Below are 26,440 nucleotides of genomic sequence, written 5' to 3'. Positions count from 1 at the left end.
AGGATAGTATTACCTGGCAGTTTATTCCCTGTTTGACATTTGTGAAACAGCTTGCTTGCATTACAGAATCTGGTGAAATAGGAGAGAAGGTCAAAGCTCATATAGAATTAATTGCGCTAAAATTCTAGAAGCCTAAACAAGTAACTCATCTCTGTAATGTGCACATATTGTCTTTAACATTGTTATGTAATATAATGGCCAACACCAGTCAGATACTGACAACACAGTGTACGAATTATGGGTTCTACTTCTTGTTGAATTGTAATGGATGAAGGGGGATCTTTATCTTGCTGCCTATACAGAAAATGTAAAGAGAATATCATTTCCTTTTTAAGTGTTCTCCTTTTTGTGATAAAAAATAAGATTTATAGTATTCTACAAGGATGCTAGGGAATAAGTCACCTGTCATCACCTTTATTCTCCCAGCACACTTCTATTTTAGATTTATTCCCCAAACCCAACAGGAACCAAGTCTTAAAGCAAGGGATAATTTATTGCTGGAAACTCTACTTTTTGAAGTTTTTTTTTCTATTTTTTTTCTCTAATGGGAGAATGGTGAGCTTGGCTGGTGAGACAGAAGCTAGAGAGATAAATTAACCCCTCTGTGGCTCACCTTGAAGTTGTCATCAAGATGATCTGAAAACCCAGGATAGGAGAAATGGTTCCTTCTTTTTCTTGCTGTGTTGTCATTCTATACAGGAACTCAGATGTATCATTCACATCTCTCCAGAATAAGCAGGATGGGTGGGGGATGGAACTTAATTGAGAAGTAGGAAAAAGGAAACCTCAAGGAGACTCCACTGGTTCTCACTATTGCACTAACAAACATTGGATCATTGTCCTATTTCTTCCAGGCTCTGTAACAAGAGTCTCAGGAAATGCAGCCAAAATTACTAGGTTAAAAAGTCAATTGTATCAGTGGATATTTTTTTTTAATTAGGAAAGATATTAAACACAAGAAAATAAATTCCCAACCCTACTACCAAAACCAAAACCTACAATTTTTTCATGTTTGCTTCAAATGACATTCCCCCCCCCCCCCGGGGAAGGAAAATGTTGCTGCTGTGGCCAAAATCTTACGACAGAGAATATGATTCAAGTGTACTTTTTATTTTTATACATTGTTAATTAAAATATAATTCCCTTTTCCCCTCTCTCCCTTCTCTCCAACTCTTTCCATATCCCCATTCTCAAATTGATAGCCTTTTCTTCTATGATCATTGTCATTAAGCACACACAAACACACACACAACAAACATATAAATACAACCTGTACAACCTGATGAGTCTGTTTGTGTTGTTTGTGTATAGTTTCTGAGAAACACCTGGTACTGGAGTAGCATTACCAGAGGTCCATGATTTCACGTTCTTGCACATCTTTTTAAATTTGAAAACTTTGGTAGGTTGTTTTATTTTTATTTATTTATTTATTCATTTTAGATCCCAATATCAGTCCCCCCTCTCTTCCAAGTACACCCTCATGCAGATCATCTCCCCATTCCTCTTCCTTTGAGAAGGGGGAGAGCTTCCTCTGGGTATCACCCCCCCCATACACTGCTACCCCATTCTGAGCACATCAAGTCACTGCAGGGCTAGGCACATGCTCTCCCATTGAAGTCAGACAAGGTGGCCCCGTTAGGAGAATGGGATCTACAGAAAGACAGGCAACAGATTCAGGGATGATCCCTACTCCAGTTGTTGGGGTACCCACACGAAGACCAAGCTGCACATCTTCTACATATGTGCAGGGGGGTTAGGTACAGTCCATGCCTCTTTGGTTGGTGGTTCTGTCTCTGGGAGTATCTAGCACATTTCTTTATACCTATATGTTTTATTTACATGGAAGGTTTCCTTTGGCTATTTCATACACCCTTCACTTCAGTTAACCCTCTCTCTACTTATATCCTTCTTCCCAAATTAGTCATTCCGTGGCAACATTCTCCTTTCATATCATGTTTACTGTCATTAAGGCATTCTCTGTCCAGTGTACCTCTTCTGGTTTCCTGGCTTCTACAGGTACTACAAGCTAAACACACAAATCTAAATAATGAAGCAAAGATCCTGATCTGAGAGACAACATGTGGTGTTTATCATTCTATGCCTGGGTTACTTCAACCTATTTTTTTTTCTAAATTCCATATTTTTCCCGCAAAATTCTATATTTCTACTTTTCTTTATATCTTGATAAAATTCCATTGTTTATATGTACCACATTTTAATTATCTATTCATCAGCTGATAGAAATCTAGACTATTTCTACTTTCTAGGAATTTTTCAGTGATGAACAAGGAGGCTATACAGACCTTTGGGTATTAACCCAAGAGAGATATAGCTTGGACATACAGCTTTTTGAGTAACCTCCACACTAACTTCCATGTTGCCTATACAGTTATCCTTGCACCCACAGTGAATAAGAGTTCCTCTTTCCCCAATCCATACCAGCATCTGATGTCATTTGATTCATTGATAATACTATTCTGAGTGGGGTGAGATGGGAACTCAAAATAGTTTTAATCTTTAGTTTATCCTTTAGCAGGTTTTTCAGAAGTCATAACTCATAAGGTTTTTTAATACTTGTTTGAAGTTGGCCTATTGTGATAACTAAGGAATGGTGACTTTACTTGGCACCAGGTTTCTATGGGTAGAACTGTGAACACTAGTCTACTCTCTTTTACTCCCTGATAGTATTGTTGCTGCTGCCAGCTCCTCCAGCATTAACTCTTCTCAATAGGTGAAACACTCTTTATTTTCAGTTGATTATAACATTTTCCCCCTTTCTTAGATGTGCTTCGGTTCCTAAGCATGAATTTCTACTATAATTTACTTTGCATTTTCAATATGAATGACATATAGATATTTTGTCGTGATTAAAGTGTTCCCTTGTGGAGGGAGGAGGAGGGCTCATAAGACTCAAGAACGAAACAAAAACTGCAAGGCTGAGAAAGTTTTTGAGACTTAACAATGTTCATAAGGTCCCTCCTCAAGATTATAAAGGCAGTAAAACAATTTCTTGGGAGAGGATACTGTCCTGCTAGCTGACATAGATCATATAGAGAGCTTTAAGGGTACAGGTTCCATGAGTCCTCACCAATGCCTGAGTGGGCTTTCACTGATTTAGCTGCCTATGCTTGAAAATGACACCAATAAAGACACCAGCTCGCTACATTAGAATAGAGTAGAATAATTTCTTTTATCTGCCATTGATACTCTCTCTGGGTAAAAAGATGTCTGTTTATGCTCTCCCCTAGCAAAACACACACACAATGAACACTCAAATGATACTCCATTTCTTTTCACTGTAACAGCTTTCTGATGTATCTTATACCTTTCTACTTCGTTCTGTACTTTTTCCTCTTCATTCATCTCATTTCTATTTAATTTCTAAAAATTCTGTGTGGTTTTGTTTTAATCTTCCTATTTTATAGTATTATTTCAAAGCTTTTGCCTTTCTTGCATGTCTTTAATTATACCATATGCATTTTGCATACTCACAGAATAAGGTGATTGGGCATCTTATTTGTTCTGTCTGCTGCCATAACTCACAGTGGATAGATTCTTTTAGGATTCATGTGGGTATTAGGCTTGGGGAGTAATGCTTTGGAAGGATTTTTGAATGAATATTATTCTTGCACTTTGGTTTCAACTTCCATGATCCCAAGGTCAGAGCATTCTGTCCTTGTGTTCTTCCTACCCTAGCAGTGCCTTCCTTCTCAGGAGTGAAGAAAGACTTTTCAGGAATACTGGCTTTTACACAGGAGTTGTTCTTCCAACACAAGTCCTCCTGTCCTATATTGCAGACACTAAGGCCCAAACGCCAATACTGAGATTGATCTGTAACTCTTTCTCTACACTCACCTGGGCCCACTGGGGCTAGCATCTATGCATTACTACCCAGAGTTTCTAGTACCTTGTTTTGCTTTAGGTTAACTTATAAATTCAACAGAAAGACAGATAAAGAAGGGAGGGATGGAAGAAAGAAAGGAGGGAAAGAGGGAGGGAAGAAGAGAGATGAGAGAAGAAAGGGAGAGAATGAAAGTTAATTATAGGTGTTTTGTACTAGATTTTTATCCACTACCTTTATTCTATCAATTTAATAAATTGATAAATTCAACAAAGTTTTCAATGTCTACAGTTTCCCTGAGTCATTATGTGATTGCCTCTTCTGAATGTTTTCCATGTAACTAAGCTTGTTCTGTAACTCAGATCTTGGAAAACTCCTTGTACTTTTTTTAATTAATTTTTTATGGATGTTTTATTTACATTACAGATGTTATCCCCTTTTCCCATTCCCCCCACACCCAGAAACTCCCTATTCCATCCCCCCTCCTTTTGCTTCTATGAAGATATGCCCCCACCTGCCCACTCACTCCCACATCCCCGCCCTCCAATTCCCCCACACTGGAGCACTCAGCCTTCACAGGATCAAGGGCTTCCTCTTCCACCTACAAAACTCCTTGTAAAGACAGGATTTTATAGCCTTGCTGAAATGAATGTGTGACACAGGGTAAGGATGAGAGACACCTGCTGCCCATTGTTGAACTCTCATGGGCATTTTCTTGGGTACTTCTATGAGCAAAGATTGGGTACGTTTGGTTTATTCCTGGCCGTTGGATAGGAAAATAGATCTGAACCAACATCCATAATCCAAATTTCCTGGCGAATCAGGAACTTGCTTTGACTTACTTGGAAAAAGTGGTAATGAGCTGCCTGATGATGCATTGAGCAGCACAAATGGTCTCATGGTGGTAACAGGTCAGGAGCAGCATTAGCCTGGGCAGTTCGGGAATTGTACAAAAATGGGAGGGGCCAATGCTTATAGATTACAAGAGAAGATATAGAAAATGATGACTGGACCAAAGAGAAAGGCAGAGCATTGGCAGGAAAGCATATAGGTTAAGATGCATAATGTAAAATGGACAAACAGGGCATTCTGGACCCCAAGGCCTAGAATGCTGGGCATGCGGAATGAATTCTTTGTCATCTCCTGGCACCTGCGGGTTTAGTCTCTAACCAGAAGTTCTGACACTGAAATCTTAGCATGTGAATACTGATCTGACAGTCTAGAGTGTAATGTTTTAGGACAAACAGAGAAAAACCCATATGATATTTCTGACCAATAGACCTTAGCTTTACACTGATCTAATTGCAGTAGAATAAGCGCAAAGTAGCAAATGCTGGACTAGACAGAAGCTAGAGAAGTCAGATGGAATAGGAGAAAAAATTCATTTTAACAGGAGGCATAACTCTTTCAGCTTTGTTTGTGTCTTATAGTCAATAATATTTGGGGGAATGAAGACACCGGATTTAGAGTATAACAGTTAAAGGAAATTTAAAATAGGAGCAAAGGACTCAGGTGTCTTTCTGTGAACTAAATCCTTCATCTTTGTGTTCTTTTATACACTCCCTCATTTCTGCATCCTGCTATCTTTATCTTGCCTTTTCTTAATCTAGTATTTCAGCAACACATTTCATGCTTGAGAATCTATAGACAGAGCATTTCCCTAAGGATAGACTCTCAAACTGGTATCCCAGGAGTCTGAACAAAAACAATGTGTGTTGTTTGTGGTATCCCATGTCCCCTGGCAAAAAATTGACATTTTTTCCATTTTTTTAATGCTTAACAGTAACTTTCCATTTTGAATAAATTCCTCCACATACAAATAGATTTCTCTAAGGCCAATTTTATTGTATTCTCTGTAAAATCGTGACTAAACTGCACCATCAAATCTCTTTCAAATGTATTTGTGCTAAGACCAACTCTATATGGAGTTGTGCTTCCTCAGAAGATGAGACTTGGGGCTAGAAACTTGTATATAATGTATACAGCCAATGCTTGACATATCTGCATGAGGCAGGGTTTTTTCCCCCCATTTTGGTGGTTGGCTGTACTTGCAAGTTTTATTGCCTGTGTTTGAGAATTCAGTACTCTCAGACTGAACCTATCAGATGATAATGATAAATCACATCCTGGAGATAAATAAATAATACAACATTTGCCAAGAACTTGATTCTGATTTCCTTAGGGTGAAAGGGAAAAAACTGTGTGTCACTTTTTGGACATTGAGTGCCACTAATGTATCGTAAGTGCCTTTGATTTGGGAAGAAGGATGTCTGTGTACTTGCCTTTCTAGTCTGAACTTGCAGCTTCTTAGATTAAATCATTTTAACTATTTGTATATGAGGATCACATTTCGACTCTTTCAGATTTGTATACCTAATTCATATTGAAAATTTTGTCTCTAGGTTTTTGTATAATTAATTAATTAATTAAAATAATAAACTGGTCCCTGCTTATAGGAAAATATCAGAATCTTATTCTCTTCTACAGTGTAATGAAAAATATAAGTTGTTATAAAGCTTTCTGGACTCAAGTCCTGGCTCTATTGTTTGTTGCTGATATGAAGTTGAGTTTGTCCTTTAAAGTTTTGATTATTTTGTTAAATAGAAAGAAGTGGGAGCTTTTGAAAAATTAATGAGATGAGGCATGCAAGCATTGTTGCTGAGTAACACATGCTTGACAAGAATAATTTTAAAGTAACTGTTTTGACACGAAGATGAAAGTAAGCCAATTAATTATACACTTGTGTCTGTGAGCAGGGGAACACACACATATACAAAACCAACAGAAGAGACAGCCTCTGGGTAGTTTAATCCCCTTATATATGAACTGTGGGGGCCTACATGATTTTAGGAAGAAACCTCAAGAGTTTACTAGATAGCAGAACAATAGAATTATATGGCTTTTAAATTACAATGACAAATATTAGTGATAAACTTTTTGCCTGTACTTTACTGTGCAGACATCACTTGATAGTGTTTTCAGTGCAATCAATATTCAGTTGTTCATTTTGGTAAGTATCAAGGTTCCCAGGCTAGTCTTAAAGGCAGGATGCCATGCTTGTCTTTGGATCTTCTGAGTGAGTGAGACTCCTTTGCTCCTCAAGAATGCAGTTTTAGAAGCAGAATGGGGTCTGGGTCCGAGTTAAAACAAGTTCTCACCAAGTAAGAGAAGGGACGATGAGCAAGATGATCTTGTCCTAAATGCCAAGGGACCAGGAGTAGAGGAAACCAACTGGGAGTGAGTCCATTAATTTGATCAAAGATGTGGGGTTGGAAATCTGATTTTCTACATCCTCATGTATCTACATGCCTCAATGGCTAGTTTTCCTTCCTGCAACTTTTGGGGAAAGTACATGTTTCTATAAAGTACAATGAACAAACAAAAATCAAACAAAAAAAAAAAACCCTCAACTTCTGGAGTAAGGAAGAGGAAACTGGGAAAGGGGTTAGCAGAGTAAGAGTGTTTGCTCTTGTGGACATGTTAATAAGATGAATTAATAATACTGAAATCTCATCCTTTCAGAGATCTCAGACCTTTCCCATCCACAGATACTGTTATTCTATCATCAAATACACCATATTTGAAAATCTGATACTCTTTAAAACCATATGTTTAAAAGATCAGTAGAACAATATTGATCCTATGTAACAGAAATTCATCTTCATATTTTAACTTCCAAATGAAAAATCTGAAGTACAAAAAAGCAATTGACTTGCCCAAGGCAATACAGCTAACAATATAAAAGTTGGAAATTTTACAATGTAAATTAAAATATTCTTTTCTTTGACTGTGTATACACACACACATACATACACACACACACACACACACACACACACACGCACACACACACATCACTATTACACTGAATAAGTGAACTTTTTCCAGTGGAGAACTAATTAAATCAGTGGTTCTCAACCTATGGGTCGTGACCCCACATTGGTTACATATTAAATATTCTGTATATCAAATATTTACATTACAATTCATGACAGTTTCAACATTAGAATTATGAGGTAGCAATGAAATAACTTTATACTTGTGGGCACCACAATATGAAGAACTGTGTTAAAGGATTGCAGCATTAGGAAGATTGAGAACCACTGGATTAAAGAAAGGAAGTCCTTGTTTATGTCTTCAGAGACCAGAATGAAGACACACAGAACTGTGGAAATGTGAACTTCCCTTCCTAGAATCTATCTTCCTTGAAGAGCCTAAAAACCATTTTTACATTTTGATCAAGATAGATTTCAACTCCCTAAAGCTCTTTAGGAAATCCTTTAATTTGATGGAGACTTATATTGACTGATGAGACTTGGGAAATACTTTGAGCTCTTATTTGTATTAAATGACATTTTTCTAAAAAGACTTCCTTGCTTCTATTTTTATGTGTATGGGTGCTTTGCCTGAGAGTATGTCTGTACACCACATGTATGCTTGGTACCTGCAGAGATTAAAAGAGAGCATTGGATCCTCTGGAACTGGGATTACAGACAGTTGTGAGCCACCATGTGGGTGATAAGACCTGAGCTGGGTCCTCTTTTAACCACTGAGCCATCTCTCCATTCCCAATAAAACATTGTTTTTAAAAATGTATTTTGAGTGACTTCAACTACATTTTATATAGTAAAAAAGTAAACACTAAAGTCTTTATAATTTAGCTATATAGAATTTCAACATTTTGACATTATTTGGCCTTGTATTCTTTCTTACAGAATCCCATCTTAATCTTTGTTCACTACCAAGCTAAGTTTGGTGATTAGAGTTTTGTAACATGTAAATATTTTGCACATATGTATTAGTGTACATTGCGTCTTAATATGTCAAAATACTGAAAGCAATTATAGTTGCACTGTCGTGGCATCTAAAGAGTATAGTACACATGGTCATATCTATATAAAAGATTAGGCAATGTACACAAATCACCCCAAGTTATTGATTCTTACTGTGTGGGATAGATTCTGCCACTGTAACTCACTGTACCTAAATGTTGGTGGCTTGACTAACCTATGGGCTGCTTTCTTATACTGTAGGCCCCATATGTTGACAGGAGTTGTCTGTTTCTCTTATTCTCTTTGGGGCCAAATCCTTTGGAGCCTCCATCCCAGAATGGTTCCGTTTTTATTTTTGTAAGAGGAAACAGTCTTGCAGACTCACAAAGCTGACCTTTAAATCTCATATTTAGTCAGGTATGTCAGTTGCCACTAGCGTTTCATTAGCCGGAGCCACAAACATATGGCCATTTCCCTCTTCTAAGGGAGTGTAGAATTACATCCAACGTAGAAATAAATGGGGAAAGAAAGTCTTTTCCAGCCTAAGTAGTCTATCACTAAGTATTCTCATGAGTTCTTTTTCCAACAAAAATTAAATGCTGCATCATTTAGATGTCACAGGTTTACTTAGCCATATTCCAGTTAATAAGGCATTGGAAAATGTTTGCAGAGATTTTATTTATTAAATGATTTATGTAGGAAAACGCTTCGACTCTCAAGCAGAAACAAGTTTCCATGAAGTAGTAAATTGGAGATGTGACTCTAGCTTGGACTGGATTAGGAGAAGATTAACACACCCTTCAGATTCTAAGCCTCTTTCAGCTTGGAGAGAGCAGTCTGAGCATGAACCATATAGACCCAAGTGGTTTCCTTATGTATCAACTAGATCTCTGAGCCCATAAAAATAGGAGCTATAAATACTCCCTTTTTTAAAGGGGTGGTTAAAATATCAGTTTGTGGACAAAGTAGATTGGCAATATGCTAGAAATCCCAAAGTACGTAAATCTGAGTGGCAGACCCCATGCTATCAACATGACCCAACATGCCACTGACAGTTGCTGGCATCTGGACTGCTAACACAGGATTCTAACAGCCCCACAGGTGTGCCTGGGATTTCTATCTATACTCATGAAGGAGACTCCTTTATCTTTGTTTGTTTGTTTGTTTTGTTGTTGTTTGGTTGGTTGATTGGTTTTGAGACGTGGCCTTACTTTGTCTCCTTAGCTGCCATAGAACTCCCTAAATAGACCAGCCTGGCCTCAAACTCACAGAGACCTATCTGCCTCTGCCTCCTGAGTGCTGGTATAAAGGATCATGCCACCACATTCAGCCCGGGCCATTGTACCTTAAACTTCTGCATATAAACATCCTTTTTCATAGGACCGAGGCATAAAACCATGTACTTGTTAGAGGACCACAACTGAAAGACAGACAGACAACCCTTGTCTCTCTCCTCATGTTCAATGTTAGAAACTGATTTTTGTGGCCCATAATCCTTATTAACCTCTCAGCCATCCTACGCCCATTAGATTGCTGGCACTAAACACACTGTAGTGCCAAATAATACCTTAGCCAAGTAATCTTTCATGCAGATGGAGGAGCACAGACTTAAAACTTGATGCCATTTTGGAAATCTGTATGTGCACTTATAAGAGAATCAGTGCACAAAGGCTATTGTTTTCCTCTGGGTGTTGGGATTGAAAGTACATTTTTTTTCATGAATGTGTATTACATTTTGTCATAAAAATTAACTACATTTTGAGATTACGTTGTTATTGACATGTTCCCAGTGAAATTCTCTATGCAAAGAAACTAGTTATGTTTAGTGAAATTTGAAAATTAATTATATTTACCAACCACACGAAGTCTCATATTGTTTCCCATGAGAGAACTGATAGACGCAATAGTGGGGACTGTTCTTTCTAACATGAGATTTTTTTTTAACAACATATTCTATGTGGTCTTCACCAATGCCAAGCCCTCAGGGTGGGGGGGATATTATAAATAATTATAATCGTGCTTCCTTTGTTAGTTTTCTTTAGGAAAGTGTATTTGAGTGTTTTAATTTCTTCTTTGATTATAGGTTAATATGTTAAATTGTTCATTATGTAAAATAAGCAATTGTTCCTATTTTCAGTTTTAGAACTGTATTTCTTCCACACACGTGTAATTATCATTTTCTTCCCAACTGGCAGTTCTGGCTAGGGTACCTACCATGATCCTCAGACTCTGGTGCATATTAAGTACAGTATCAGAAACATTCCTTTCTGCAGTTAGTGATAGAAGCATGAACTTATCATTCTAAACAACTCACTTATTCAAATAATTTTTAGATAAGTGAAATTCAGAGATTAAGTAACTTGTACAACATCACACAATTAAGTGTAAACTAGGTTTACTACCAAATTTGTAACTCTTGATCCCTGTCATAATCATTGGCTACTTACCCACTATCTGGATTTCAAAAGCAGAACTATAAAAATCATTTCAATTTTCTGAAGGAAGATGACAATCAAGGAAGAGAGGTTAGAAATGGAAGGTAAGACCAGAGAGTAGGGGTGGGGAATATGTTCAACATATAATACATACCTATATAAAAGTTTTTAATTTTTATTTTAAACTATTTATAGCAAAACCAGTTGTATAAACCAATTATATTAAATGGTATATTTTTTCTGTATTTAAAATTATGTAGAAAGGATCTCTCACGAGCAGGAAGAACTAAATAAAGTCATTTGGGGTTTGTATATTTATAGAAATAATGTATGTAGTAGGTGTGAACAGTGTCCCTGCCTGTTTTCATAGCCCCATACTAAGGATGCTTACACTGTCTGAAACCATAATGCAGGATGAGTCTTCATCCTAAGGCTGGTCTACTTGTAAAACCATATTAAGCCTGGGAGTTGAGTAAATGGTTTGGGGCTGAGGCCTTAGCACTCTTTACCAAAGAAGAATGCATGGTGGTAGGCAAACTCCTCGATGAGACATTTTAAATGGAGATCTGCTACAATCTCTCACAAGGTACCAAGCGAGACAGAATGGCAATTGCTCATAGTAATAATCATTGATATCATTGATAATAAAATAATCATTGGCAACCTCATTAGCTTTTCTCCCCTCCCATAGCTCTGTCTCAAAATTCACTTCAGGGGTCACAAGAAAGAAAGAAAAAGAGAGAGAGAGAGAGAGAGAGAGAGAGAGAGAGAGAGAGAGAGAAAGGGAGTAAGGAAGGAAGGAAGGAAGGAAGGAAGAAAGAAAGAAAGAAAGAAAGAAAGAAAGAAAGAAAGAAAGAAAGAAAGAAAGGAAGGAAGAAAGGAAGGAAGAAAGGAAGGAAAGGAAAGAAGGAAAGAAGGAAAGAAGGAAAAGAAAGAAAGAGAATGTAGCTGGAGTTAGAAAAAATCGTGACTGAATTAGTGAGAAGGTCTGGAGAATGGAGGATAAAAGGAAATTTATGATATGTGATTAAGGTAATTTTGTTAAATTCAAGATCCTTGTGATCCAGAGTGCTTTACAGCTCTCTTAAAACTGAGTCAGTTTAGGTAGATATTTCTCATAAGTGTTCTCACTTCTGTGTGCTTACTTACCTTTCTATGAAACCCAATGTGTACAACATTCTTTCCAACCAATATATCCTAGTGCTTTAACATTAAAGCCTGCAATTCTTAAGACAATCTTCAGATCTTCTGGGAATACATATTGTATACACTGCATCGAATTTAGGTAACTTAGAAATGGATTAATTTTCTTTGATAGTAGACAAAAGAACGTTGGGACCAAAAAAACCCCACATTCTTAATGGCTTGCTTTCCTTCAAACCACATAATATTTGACCTTCAGGAGATCCCAGTTTTCTCACCCATAGAAGATCAATAAAATGTGTTTTTCTGGGTTGTTCTGAGGGTTAACGATGCTCAGTTTATAGCCAGTGGTGTGTCAGTAACCATTGGCTCATAACCAGTCTAACTGGAAGCACACGTTGCAAAGATCCTGCATTTATCAGCCTAGCAAAGCCTCAGAGATATCTGATCACACAGTTTACTTCAGCTTACTCTTTCATCCAGTCATTCAGTTTTGTCCATGGAAGCATTGCTTCCTATAAGCAATCCTATATTCTGTGTGCTTACTAACTGATGCCTGTAAATATATGACTGACTTTGGACTGGCCACTAGCTCAAGCAAAAACTGGCTGATTTATTGACCAAACACCACACACATAATTTACCTGTATGACTTGTTCACAGTCTACAGAAATTACTCTATTTTGACAGAACTGAATGTAAATACAGATAATTCTGACATATTCCACAATCAAAAGATACAAAACAGCCAATTAATCTTGTCCAACAAGGTTGGAGATTGGAATTAACTCTTCTCATTAGAAAACAAATCCAAGTTGTCTAAAATTTTTAGACACTTAAAAAATTTTAGAACTTTGGACTGATCGTTCAAGTCTGTATTCTGTAAACAGTAACAAATTCTATGGAATAATCCCAAAGGGAAGAAGCACTTCAGTTCTTTCTCTAACATATATAATGTATAGAATCTATAAAATACTGTGATTTATCATCATCATCTGCCTCCAAAATAACAATTCACATGTAAGGAATTCACCTGGGTGGTAATCCCAGAAACAAACACCAAGCAAGAAAATGGAAAAGCGATGAGCTTAACCTAGGGTGTGTTAAAAGCAGATTCTTATTATAGACAACTGGGAGTTACTATACACTGGAGACTTCTAGAAGGCCAGAAATAGGAGTTATCTCAACAGAGTGGCTGGGAAACTGGAGTGTTTCTGAAAGGTTCGGTATTAATTCAGCTTTACTCCCGAGACATTGATTCATAGCTACTCTGGTCCTCCCTGCATGCAGTCTGTGTACTACTTGAGCCCCAGAAGAGCCTCAGGCAGTCATCTTCATAAGGAAACAGCCAGTGCCAAATAACTATGGCAGAGAGCTAACCACCTCTCCGATGCTGTGCAATAAACTTACTGTACAGAATTGAATGAAACTTGCCAAGAGCTAGAAGAAATGTCAAATGGCCCTGAGACTACGAATCACTGATTTTCCCACTTACCTCCTATAGATACAAGTTTTAAACAGCAGCAACTCTGTCAGTGCCGAGTAATGTGGGGGCACTACCACCACTAAAGGCTGTGCAAGGCATTTTTTTTCTTCTAGCACAGTAGAGCTGTGTCTTTTATTCCCACTCTGGGTTACAGAGTAAGCAAAGTGCTTTTCTCCTTCCTTCCTTTTGTAAACTGCATGTGATTCAGCAGAGATTCTAAGGCAGTGGTTCTCACCCTGTGCATTGCGACCCCTTTGAGGGTCTAACGACCCTCTCTCAGGGGTCATAGGAGACCATCAGAAAACACAGATATTTGCATTATGGTTCATGACAGTAGCAAAATTACAGTTATGAAGTAGGAATGAAATAATTTTATGGTTGGGGGGTCACCACAACGTGAGGAACTGTATTAAGGGGCCATGGCATTTGGAAGGTTGAGAGCCACTGTTAGATGAGAGAATTTTTTTTTCTTTAAATATGATGCTGGTTGGGAAATCAGGAGCCATGGTTTTCATCATCATTCCTGTATGAAGTTACCGTCTTAAAGAAATTACTTCAGCCCTTCTAGATTTCATTTGGTTCATCTTTAAATTTAAACATCAAGGGAAAAAATTTCATCAAACACAATAGCCTACAAAATAAGGCAGTGAAATTTATATTCTATGCCTCAAGTAAAACTTAGAAGCAAAATTCAGACCTGCATGTGTGGGCAATATGCATATCTATTTTTATAATATGTATGTTCATATGTATCTTTTCTGCAGTCATTTCTACTCCAAAAATAAGGGAAATCACAGCATTGAGAATATATGTTTTTCAAATCTTTCTTTTTTTCTGATAGCGATGCTACTTATAAATGAGATGTATTTCCCATGTTAGGATAAGACCATAGAAAGGAAATTGGGAAGGAGGGCTATATGTTTGTTTTGACTTATGATTGGCATGGATAGTAGTAGTATATAAAAATGAATATAACTTGAAATTTGGTCCAAAAATCACCTTGATTTGATTCTCCCAGTAATACATTTCTTTTAACTTCCTTTTTGTCTTCAGAAGGGCAGTCAGATTATACTAGAAAAAAATTATTTCCTACCTACTAGTATTAAGAAAGTTTGCAGTTTGCAAGTTTAGCCTGTGTTACTCTTTTTACCAAATAAATGTCCTTTTTTATACTGTTTGTTCTGTGTTGTAATATTGTCTGCTAGGGACTCAACCCCTGTCTTTTCATGGAATTTATACCACACTATGACTAGAGGAAATTATATATTTCTAAGAAAGGATGATATCACAATGGAGACAATGCCAAAGGGGAGGAGTGTTCACATTTCCTGCCAGCAACCCCCACTACACTCATCCAGGCCATTGACCTCCCTCCCTGAGTCCTTTCAGGGGTGCCTCTGCTTGGCTTATGTTCAAGTGAAGATATTATTGACTCTGAATTTGAGCTCCAACCAGGTTGATGGTCACACTAAATCTGTAGTCCCCATGCATTGAGAAAGTAGAGTCACAGGTAAGCCTTTCTGTTAGGCCTTGGCAACTGTGGCTACCTATAAACCTTCTTAGTGAATAGCCTCACCCCAAAGAGTTGGAGATCTGGAGATATTCAGTGTCTACGCTTCTTTAGTAAACCAAGGTTTTCTTAAATATTGAGACTACAGAAGACTTTCAAGTCAAATTCATCTTTGAAATACTCTAATACCTGAGAACATCTTCATAAAGGAGACTGTCTTTACTTCAGTCCACTCAAATGCACCAAACTTAAAGTGGGCAATTAATGCCCAACTTAACCATGGTCTCTAAAGATTAGGTTATACATTTTAGAAAGTGTGTGAAGTGTGTGTGTGTGTGTGTGTGTGTGTTTGTGTGTGTGTACATGCACATGTGTGCATTACTGACAAGAAGTGTTTTAACAAGTTCAAAGCTGATTTTGTAATCATTAATGTACAACTCCCCATAGTTGTGAATTCTTGTAAGAAAAGTTGAGTTCTTAAAGTTTGTTTTATATATATATATATACACACACACACATGAATGTTGTACAGGGAGGGTTCCCAATCCAACTTGTGGTTTTGTTTCTCTTATTGGCTGGTATTGTATAATATTTCCCCCAGATATGAATAGGAATGAAAGTTCTAACTGACTTTGCTGCTGAATGTCCTCTAGAAAATTTAGAGACAGGAACAGAAAATGGTATCTGGAATATTCTAGAAGAGTGGTTTTTACTTCTAAGTCTTAAAAATATACTTTATACCAGACTATACAAAAATGCATATACTTTATCTATGCCATAAAACTAGGTTTATTTTTAAATATTCTAATCAAAATTTAATATATCCTAGATATTCTTTTTGTGCTTTATTAATTTGGAGGCAAGGGAAGGTAAGACAGATTGAAGCCCAGGTTGGCCTTAAAGTCACTATGCAGCTAAGGTTGCCTTTGAACTCTTGCTCCTCCTTTCTCTACCTGTAAAGTGCTGGGATAACAAGTGAGCTTTGGGGGGTCCACATTTCCTCCATGCTGAAAGCCCAGAACAGTACTTTTAAAACTGTAATATGCATGAGACTCAGCAGAAAGTATTAGAATGTGGATAGCAGACTGCCCTCTGCAAAGGCAAGCCATGGAGAGTAACTGATTAAAAGTCTACAGTTTAAATTGCCTGTCTGATGTGAAGTGTAGTTGACAAGTGCATCTGATTTTGAAGAAAAAATACTTTAGAGATGCTCATATGATAAATGCTTTTGAAAAAAAATGACCAAAAAGAGAACTTGATACAAATATTAAGGGCTTTAAAGAGTAGGTAAGTAAGATAAGTAACATTTTAACATCTGTAGAATGAGAGGAAAACACAAGTCACATGAGACATCTATCTGAATGTCATTGTTATTTGGGAACATTTATGCATTAAATTATTTTGTTTCATCCATTTTTTAAAACATTTACTAACTTCACATCAGCAGTCCCCTTTGGACATGATAAATGTCAAGTCGTGAACAGGCCTGAGACCTTAAAAATGTTTAACCAAATATTCTACTAAACCAACATGTATTAAATACATATTTATTGAAAATTTTCTCGTGCTAGGTTTGATGCCAGACATGGGTATGGTGTCACATTTGAAGTCTTCCGTCAGTGACATTTGAGTGTCCTCTATGTGTAGGCTTCTATAAAATATCAGCTCAGATAAAAATGATATCCTAAAGGAAAGATATGCATTGTCTTCTCAGAGAGGATGTCAACCAATAGTTAGAAAACGGAAGACAGTCATGGGCGGGAGGTGTACCTAAAATCTAACACATTTCTCTGGGAATTCTGATATGTGCATACTAAAGTCTTAGTAACTTAGGATTCACAGGAGTGAAACTATTTCTCAAAGGTGATGGTATTTAAAGGGGTATTTAAAACCTAATGACACATAATAATTTTTGAGTCTGAGTTCCTTCCTTCCTTCCTTCCTTCCTTCCTTCCTTCCTTCCTTCCTTCTCTTCCACCTTCCACCACCCCTACCTCCCAAACTCCAGTACTGAAAAAGATTGAACGCAGGACTTAAGGCAATAACTTTGCTACTGAGATCCATTCCCAGCCCCTGAAGATAGGAAGGAATGGAACATTTCAGTGGTTGCATAGTACCAGGTACACACACTTCATGTATGATCATGTATGCTCATGCCCCCAGCCTGCTGATTAACTTTCTAGAAATCCACTTTAAAAATATAGTCCACTGTATCAACTGACTCTCAAGATGTGCATCTGAAGAAGTGAGGTAAGATGCCTGAAGTCCTGAAGAAACTTCTGAGACCCCATGTGTTCTACTCTCCAGTCTGAGCTTTCTCCTGGAGCTTGAGCTCTCTGCTCAGTTATTTTCTTATGTTTTTGTGTCATAAGCATACTGTACTGGTTGTTTTGACCCTTGAACACTGCTTCGCATTTTAGCCAGTGTTGAGCAATCTTTCTGTGGACACGATAACCTTTAAACATTACGGCTATTCTTTAGTCTTCAGACCCCCACTTTCATTTGTTCCAAGTGGCTAAGTAGCTCTCTACTAGAAAATGTCCTTAGCCTCCTTAAATGTATGTTATTAGTTTAGAGTCATTTTGCTAAATCACCAAATATAACATCCTCAGGGGAGAATAAATTAATCCATTTGTAAAAGTAATTCCACTAAGCATTTTTTCCATACTACGAGAGAGAGAGGGAGAGAAAGGGGGGAGAGGGAGAGGGAGAGAGAGAGAGAGAGAGAGAGAGAGAGATTGGAAACTCGAATGGACCATGTAGAGAGGTTTTCTAAATGTCTACACAAGTTCTAATTGGTTGAATTGGTGCCCTTCACATTAACAGAGGTGGAACCACCCTTTAAAGGCTCTGCTGACAGTCCGGATATCTTCCCTTGTGTGTGGGGGGGGGCATGTCCTTTTAAGTGTTCATGTGTATGGGTGCATGTGTGTATTGGGAGGTGAATGACTGTGTTGTGCATGTACATGTAGAAGCCAGAGAGACAACTATCTTTTTGTTTTCTTTCTTTCTTTCTTTCTTTCTTTCTTTCTTTCTTTCTTTCTTTCTTTCTTTCTTTCTTTTTTTGAGATATTGGAGCTAGGGCTGGCTGGCTCAGCAGTCTCAGAGGTCTGCCTATTTCTATCTGCCCCATCCTGAGATTATAACTGTGCAACATCACTCCTAGGGTTTTTAAAAGTGTAGATCCTGAGAATTCAACTTCATCCTTCATGCTTATGTAGCAAGTACTTTACAGACTGAGCTATTCTCCAGCCTGTATCTCCCCTTTAAACAATCTCCTTCCCACTGCCTGTACATCAGAAAGATAGAGTCAACACTTTTACCCAGAGCAGCTGTTTGGTCCAGACTGTGGAGATGCACATGACATAAAGTGTGATATATATTTTATGGTTGACAATGCAGGTTTCTTCGTAGTCAGAGAATTTGATTTCCACATTAAATGAATATAAAGGTTAAAGGATTGGGCCATTCTAGTTATACGTAATTTTTGGTAAGTTAGTCATTCCAAAGAATGAATAATTTATCCATCGAGAAATCTTAAAAGCAGCATCTTTGCTGTCACCCCAGGATATACCCTTGCTCATATAATCAGTTCTCTGTCTTTAAGAGTAACGGTGATTCCTGCAGACACTTCCATTGTGCAGTGAGTATTAATTGAGAACTTAGTCTAGGTGCAATGGTGCCTGAGATGTAAATAATGAGCAATACATTGAGAAGTATAGGGATTACTTTTATAACTGCCTTGGTTGGTTGGCCAATCAGTCAGGTTGCTTTGTTTGTAGCAGGGTTTTGGTAGAAAGTACTCATTGCCCTGGTACTCTCTATGTAGACAAGAATGGCCTGAGAGTTGTGGTGATGGTCCTGTCTCTATCTCTTAAGTTCTGAGACGATAGGCATGCACTACCCTGCTCATCTTTACATTTCCGTAAAATCTAGACTTATTCTTAGTATTATAAAGCCAACAATTTTATACATTTGTCATAACAATTGCTTTAAATTAGGATCATCACACTCTCTGATACCACACACAATGGTTAATATTTAAGTCGAATATACAATGGTATTCTATCCTGAATAAAAATATTTCTGTGCTAAGGCAGTGATGTATAATTTGCACACATCTTACAGCCAGTGACACAATCTCAGCTGCTGCTTCTGAGCACTATGGGGATCATTCAATAGAAGCACGTACATGTCCTGCTTCTATCATTTCAGAAGCAATGTGGCGGCTGCCAAATCCTTAATGCCAGGAGGCCCAGCAGCCACAGGGCTCAGGCAACCCATGACCCCCCAAAGATGACTGAGTACAGTCACCTCAGTCACTAGGCTCTCTAAAGTTTTGTGGAAACTCCTTAGCCATTATGTATTTATTAATTCCTTAATCATTTTTATATTTGTGGTACTAAGGATTGAACCAGGGCCTCCTGGTTGTTAGGCAAACCCTCTACCACTAAGATATATGCCCAGCCCATGACCAGTCATTATGAGAAACCTAGAATTGTAAGGCTGTATGTCTCCTTCCCTAAAACACTCTCCTGGGTCCTCTTAGGAAGCACTTGTCATCTTTCTCTCATTCTTTGTAATGAATTATGAGTATAAAAGAAATTATAGTCTGCAATCAAAATTTTCTCCAGAAGTTTCACATCAGGAATGTGATGAACTACGTCTAGGGGTCAGTTTTGTTCACAATGTTATCCAGCCAGGCATGGTGGCTCATGCTTGTAATCTAAGCACTCAGGAGGTTGAGGCTGGAAGATTTGAGTTGGTGAACAATGTAAGCTACACAGTGAGTTCATGACCAGCCTGGATTACAATGTGAGAACCTGCCTCAAACAAACAAACAAACAAACAAAAAACAAGCACACAGGAAGGTTAGACATTTAACATGTAGATTTTGAATAAAGATGGCAATCTACATTTGTAGCCCTGTGCAAGTTAGGTATCTTTCCATTTTTTTTTAAATTAAATTTAATTGTATACCGTACCAGAATTATAATAATGGTTTTATTAGCTTCTGGTTAGTTTCAGAATTCAAATTATGATGTTGAAAGTAATATTCAGAAAAGACAGGACTGGATATTTTACAACAGGTCACTTACCCAGTTCAGAAGAAAAATAACTAACGTACAAAAGGTCCTGAATCTGGGTCTACCAATGGGCCTTGGAATCCTCTTAAATACACAGTTTCATAGATGCTGTCGTCAAAAGGGCCTTTCTGTGACTATGATAGATTAAAACAGAAAAGAAGACCACCCTGAGTGCTCATCTGAGTACACACAAAATAAGGACTGTGTCCAAGCCACAAATAGCAGCCATGTTCACTCTGTGCACTGCTTCACCAGTCACAATTCCAGTCATGTCTAGTCTTCCCTGCATGAGAGATTGTTTGATCCCTGCTTCCTACTCCAGAGTGAAGCCCACTTCTCTGGATTTTGTGTACGTGTGTGTGTGTGTGTGTGTGTGTGTGTGTGTGTACCAGAAGTTAATGTCAAACTGTCTTCCTTAATTATCATCCATCTTATTTTTAAGACAGTTTCTCACTGAAGCTGGAGCTCACCAATGTAACTAGACTGGCTGCCCAGCAAGCCCCACAGATCCTCTTGTCTCCATCTCACCAGTGGAGGGATCCTAGGCATGGTGGAAACATCCAGCTTCCAACAGGGGGTCTGAACTCAGGTTCTCATGCTTCTGCAACAAGTGCTCTGCCAATGCGTCCATCTCCCCAGCCCAGGCACAGTGCATTTAGTTTTACCCTACTTGACCACTCTTTTAAAGCTAATTTCACTTTTCTACAGAAGGCCCAAATTTTTATAGTGTTTAGCCATTTCATACACATCTCAAACTTTTAAGCTTTTGATTAATATGAATGAATCATGAGATTACTTGAACACAACAAAATGTGTCAAATATTCTGAAATAGGTGTCAACTTAACAACCATGTAACAAATTCAATACACGGGTGTTTGAGTTAGACACGTACACGCACTGGAAATCCTGAAGTTGATATGAAACTAATACATGTGCAGAGACATAAGATTTATAAGCAGACATTATCTATTCACTTAAGTACCAAACTTACAGAGAGAAAGGCATGATTTATGTATGAGTATTTGTAAGGCTGTATGCCCATTATTTAAACCAACCATTGTGGGCCCTATACTACCTGAGTCTTGATGATGTACTTAACATTTTGCACAGAGAATACTCTGTATCAGTTCCTACCTAATTTCACTTACGTCGCAACTTGTTTTCACAATTCTTCTGTTGCTTCACCCTGCCAATCAAATTCTAAAGCCAACCCTTGGTTGAACAGAAAGACACTGAAAAGAAAAAGAGAGGAAATTAATTATAAGCACTTCAAATGCAAATGTGTTATTGTTTCAAGATTAACCACAGGGTAAATACTGAAAGAAAAAAGTCTGTGATCATTTGTAGTAAGTAATTTATTCCATCTGAACTGTATCTCAAACTGCAATCTTCAGACTCCCCATGCTCACAGAACAAGAAGCATGGCCCAGGCTGTACAGAAGTGTTTGTCTACAGTTCTGATCTCTGAAAAAAATGTACTTTGTTCACTCTTGACTGCCCTGTGAGGATTCCAGGGGGAAAAATGACTAAAGAGATGGATGGGGTGACAAAACAGATCCTTGTGAAAGGGGGCTTAGGGATTGCTGTCACTGAAGGCTAAGGATTAGATTAGAAATATTTTTGTTCAAGTCCATTCAGAAATCAATCATAGTATTCTGTAGGGATGCTGAGGAAAATTACATTTTGACCTGCCATAGAGGAAACTTTCATCCTGGGGCGCTTGTGAATAGTTCTTTGTAATTCAAGGGGCGTGAGCGCATCATTACACTGCCAGTGTGTCCTGACCCAGCTAGCACATCCACGCCTTGCTGCGTCTCAGTAGTACTTCAGAGTTCTATTCTCTGTGTATGTATGCATACACGCACATATATGTACTGTGTAATGAAATAAAATGTGAGTAATAAGTACTTTAATACTGATCTGAAGCTCAAATTTTTATATCGTTATAAAGTACTTTAAATTGAAAGGAATCAAGAATAAGTAGTCGGTCAACATTCTGTGTCATTAGGCTTCGGGTTTAATTAGTTGCTTGTTAGTAACTCCCAGGAAACAAATGCAACTACTGTTGGCAGATTGCATGACTCCTTCCAAAACCGTGAGAGCTAGTAGTCCTCAGTGAGGAGGTTTCCAGGTCAGACTCAGCACTCAAACCCAGTGTCTGAAGTGTGTGGTGTCAACTGCAGTAGGATCGTATTTCCTTTTCCTGGAAGGTAACAAGGGCAATTTCCATAGCCTGTATTGTTTGGGGAGTGTGGCTCTTAGATCCCCCTGACCAACAACTCAAAAGAATCTTTCCCATGCCTAGCACTGGGGGTTTGTTACATAGTTGTCCTCTCAATCGATGTAACACCAACTCAATTATATGTAACTTCAATTTACATTATATATTATGTTTTTATATATACATTTATATATACACACATACATATTTGAGTTTACATTGTATATTATGTTATATATAACACAATATATATAACAATATACAACGTAAACTTAAATACATAACATATGTAATAACATATGTTACATAATATATAATGTAAACTTAAATACATATGTGTGTATATATACAACATATAGTATGTGATGTAAACTTAAGTATATGTAATATAATGTGTGTAATATATTATAATACATATATATTCTATTATACTAACTTTTAAGGTAAGGTTCCCAACAATAAATGTTTTGCTGTGTAGACGGTGTGAGCTTCATGGTCATGTGGCAGGAAGTTGGTTTAATGCCGAGCTAGATTGTGTTAAAATTCTTTTTGGTTGATTTTTGGAGAATTTTATCTGACATATTTTGATCATATCTATTCCACTCCCCCAACTCCTTCCAGATCTACTCCACTTCCTTACCCACCCAGCTCTGTGTTGTTATAAAAAAGAAAATCCTAACTGAGTCAAATTTATGCTGCCGTATACTCTTGGATGTGTGGCCTTCATTGAAGTGTGATTGACTTACCAGAGGCCATGTTCTTTTAAAAACCGGCTCTCCATCTCTCAGCAGCTATTAGTTACCAACAGCTCCTCAACTGAGGATGGGACCTCATGCCCACCTCCTCTCTTTATGCTGAGACTTTGCCTGGTTTGAGCTTCCTAAGATCTTGTGTGTGCTATCACAACCACTGTGGATCCATATGTTCGAATACCCTGCTATGTTCAGAAAACAGTTTCCTTGAAGCCCTCCCCACCTCTAGCTCTTACCATCTTTCTATCTCTCTTTTTCAATGATCCCTGAGCCTTGGGAGGAAAGGATGTGTTATAGGCAGCCGAAAAAGCTGAACATCCCAGTCTCCTGTTCTCTGTGCCTTCACCGGTTGTGGATCTCTGTATGAATCACCACCTACTGCAAATACAAGGCTGTCTGATGAGGACTGAGAGATGTATTAATCTTGAGAAAGAAGCTGGAGGGAGAATATATTAAAATACTTAGCAGTTGTTTAACAAGTATTCCCATTTTTATTTAACTTGAGAAGTCTGTATTTGGTTATTCTTATTATACTTAATGTAAATTAAGTGCATGTGTTGAGTAAATATGGCTATGTTATGATAAGACTTAGGTATAAAAACTGGCAGTATGTAAGAATCCCCCTTTCTCCATATCCTCATTAACATTTATGATTTTGTTTTTCCGGTTTTTCAGAGAGAGTTGTTTGCTTCTTTTGACTTTTTGACTTTTTAACGGTAATCATTCTAACAAGGTTAGGTGACAGCTTACAATGGTTTTTATTTGCATTCTCTGATAGTTAGTGATTTTATATTTTCATAAACAGCCATGTGTGTTTCTTTTGAGATTTATGGATTCAGATCTCCAGCTTATATTCTACATATTTAATATTTTGTAAGAGTAGTAAGTGGTTTTATTGAGAATTAGTTTTTTCATACAATATATTCTAATTAGTTTCTAAATTAATTCTAATTCTCTTCCATCATCTAATCTCAAATCTTCCCCATGTCTGTATCCATCCAACTCTACATCTTTTCCCCTATTTTTAGAAAACAATAGACAATAATAAAACAAAATAAAAAAAAGTAAAAGAAAATGCATAAGAAACACATATACATGCACACACATGCACACAAATACTGAACTGAACCAAATGAAAACAACCTACCGAAAACCATAAACACACAAATTGGAAACTATAATATATATAATTTATCTCCTAATTGGATTATTTGATGGTTTGTTATTGAGCTGTTTGAGTGCCAGTTTAGGTAAAATGAGTCAGATACAGGAAGATTTGTAGACATTAGTTATTTTTTATAACTGTGACTAAAGTATCTGCATCAACAATATAAAGGAAGAAGGATTTCTTTTGACTCACACTTTCAGAGGGCTCACTTCATGAGCCCTGTGTGCTTGGCAAAGCACCATGGTGATAAGAACATGTTATCAGGGATACAGTAACAAATCCCAAAGAGAACCAGGAAGGCTATAGCTGAAATGGAATCTGAGTTTCAACTCTGGACAACATCTGTCATGACCTGGACAAGTTATCCCTTCTCTAAGACTGTAAATCTATTGCTGCTTTCTTTGACAGTGTGAACCTGGGACAATGGAGCCTAAAGAAAATGAAGGAGGCTAAAGCCTCACACAATAGCAAACTTTATTCAGAGCATCAGACAATTTATATCCTAAGGGCATTCTGAGGGCAAAGCAAGGTCACATAAACCAAGTTCACTTTAGTACAAGTTGTATACAGTTGCAAGGGCAAAGTCATATGAGTTTAAGTTGTATACAGTCATGGGGATAACCTGTACCTAGAAACATCTAAATAATAATAAAATGATGAATAATCTGAAGAAAAAATCTGATTTATTACACTTGGGAGGGTCATGAAAGCACATTCTAAGAACAAGCCATGTAATAGAGAAACAAATTATAAGACTTTTGTCTTGTTTCTTTGTAGTTTTCCCAAGTTCTCAAAAATTCTTCTGCAGATTCACTCATGGACCATGCTCTGACAAATGTCCTTTTGTACAGAAAGATGTAAAGAATGCTTTGCTAACTGTCTAACAAATGTTATGAGAGTGAAATTGAGGCATATTCCACACCACATAGCACAGTGCTTTCAGATATTAAATGTATCTACTGTTGATTGCATTGTTATTTTATTAGCAAATCCTGAGAAATTAAGTTTACTTTTATTTCAGATGTTGTTTGGGCAGTTGCAGCTTTTAACAGCTACCTTTTAAAATGGCAAGATGAAGACGTCAGCAATCTCAGCAAGTAGAAAATCAAAATGATTAAAGCAGAGGTAACAAGAATACTATTTCACCAATAGAAACACTGAGGTGCCTTAAAATACGTTGCTAAGCAGGGTGACAAGGACAATGGGAATGAACACAGAGAAGAGTAATGAGCAGCAATAATTAAAGCGGCCACCAGATATACATACACAGTCACACAACTCCTGGGGAGCTGATAAAGTCAGAAGCAGAAGGAAGGATAGTTAGTAAACCTCTGCTGTGAAAATCCTCCCTCTCCTCCATGCAGATTCTTCCCCGGTGCAAGGAGTGGTGAGTTTGGTTATTGAAGCTCTTCCTTGACCAGGAACTCTCACTGCAAGTGAGTAGACTACTGGATACCGGGGAAGAAGGTAGCCCGTGGGGCTTCCCTAAGCAACTAAGTTCAAGTGTGGGAAGTACATAATACCAAATTCACTGCTGCCATGTGGTGCCAAGAAAGTTTATGAAGAAAAAAAAATCATTTAACGTCTAAATGTGAAAACATTCTGCAACTTCTTTTATAGGTATCACTGCCCCCAAAACCCAGATGGTGATTGGTGGAGCTATCCTACTTTTCCTCTCTGTTGTCCTGAAGACTCTCCATGAGACCATGTTCAGTTTCCCCACCATGCTGAGATGTACAAACATCCTCATCACAGAGGCAACAGATGCAAACATGTTTACAGAGCTTAAAGCTACACATAACCTTCAGAGGTCAGTAGCTGGGTAGTAGGGCTGTTCTTTAGAATTAAGCTGTTCTGCTCCTCTATGACACAATCTCAGTCTTTCCATTTGTGCTTTCTTTCCCTCACAATAGTTAAAGATGCAGGGCATTCCAGGCCAGGGCACTACCGGGCTCCTTCCCCATCTGAACAGCACTGTACTGCTGGGTTTTGCACTGCCTGTAATAGGTACCCAAGTGTGTGCT

The 26,440-nt window shown here is 37.7% G+C and overlaps 1 protein-coding gene and 1 long non-coding RNA gene across 2 annotated transcripts in view; one reads left to right on the top strand and one right to left on the bottom strand.

Annotated features, from left to right (window-relative positions):
* Nucleotides 1–26,440, top strand: part of Plppr1 (phospholipid phosphatase related 1) — a 256,778-nt gene that overhangs the window by 141,042 nt on the left and 89,296 nt on the right. The gene's annotated exons all lie outside the window — the stretch shown is intronic.
* Nucleotides 20,293–26,440, bottom strand: part of LOC114623562 — a 47,937-nt gene continuing 41,789 nt past the window's right edge. The window contains exons 2-3 of the long non-coding RNA XR_003711783.1: nucleotides 21,424–21,507; nucleotides 20,293–20,408 (exon numbers count right to left, since the gene is read on the bottom strand). This is a non-coding gene — a long non-coding RNA (uncharacterized LOC114623562). The remainder of the gene's footprint in view (nucleotides 20,409–21,423; nucleotides 21,508–26,440) is intronic.

Source organism: Grammomys surdaster, unplaced genomic scaffold (genome assembly GCF_004785775.1).
Source record: "Grammomys surdaster isolate TR1022 unplaced genomic scaffold, NIH_TR_1.0 199, whole genome shotgun sequence".
NCBI lineage: Eukaryota > Metazoa > Chordata > Mammalia > Rodentia > Muridae > Grammomys > Grammomys surdaster.
The sequence above is the reverse complement of the archived record's forward strand: the minus strand, read 5'-3'. Positions and strand labels throughout refer to the sequence as shown.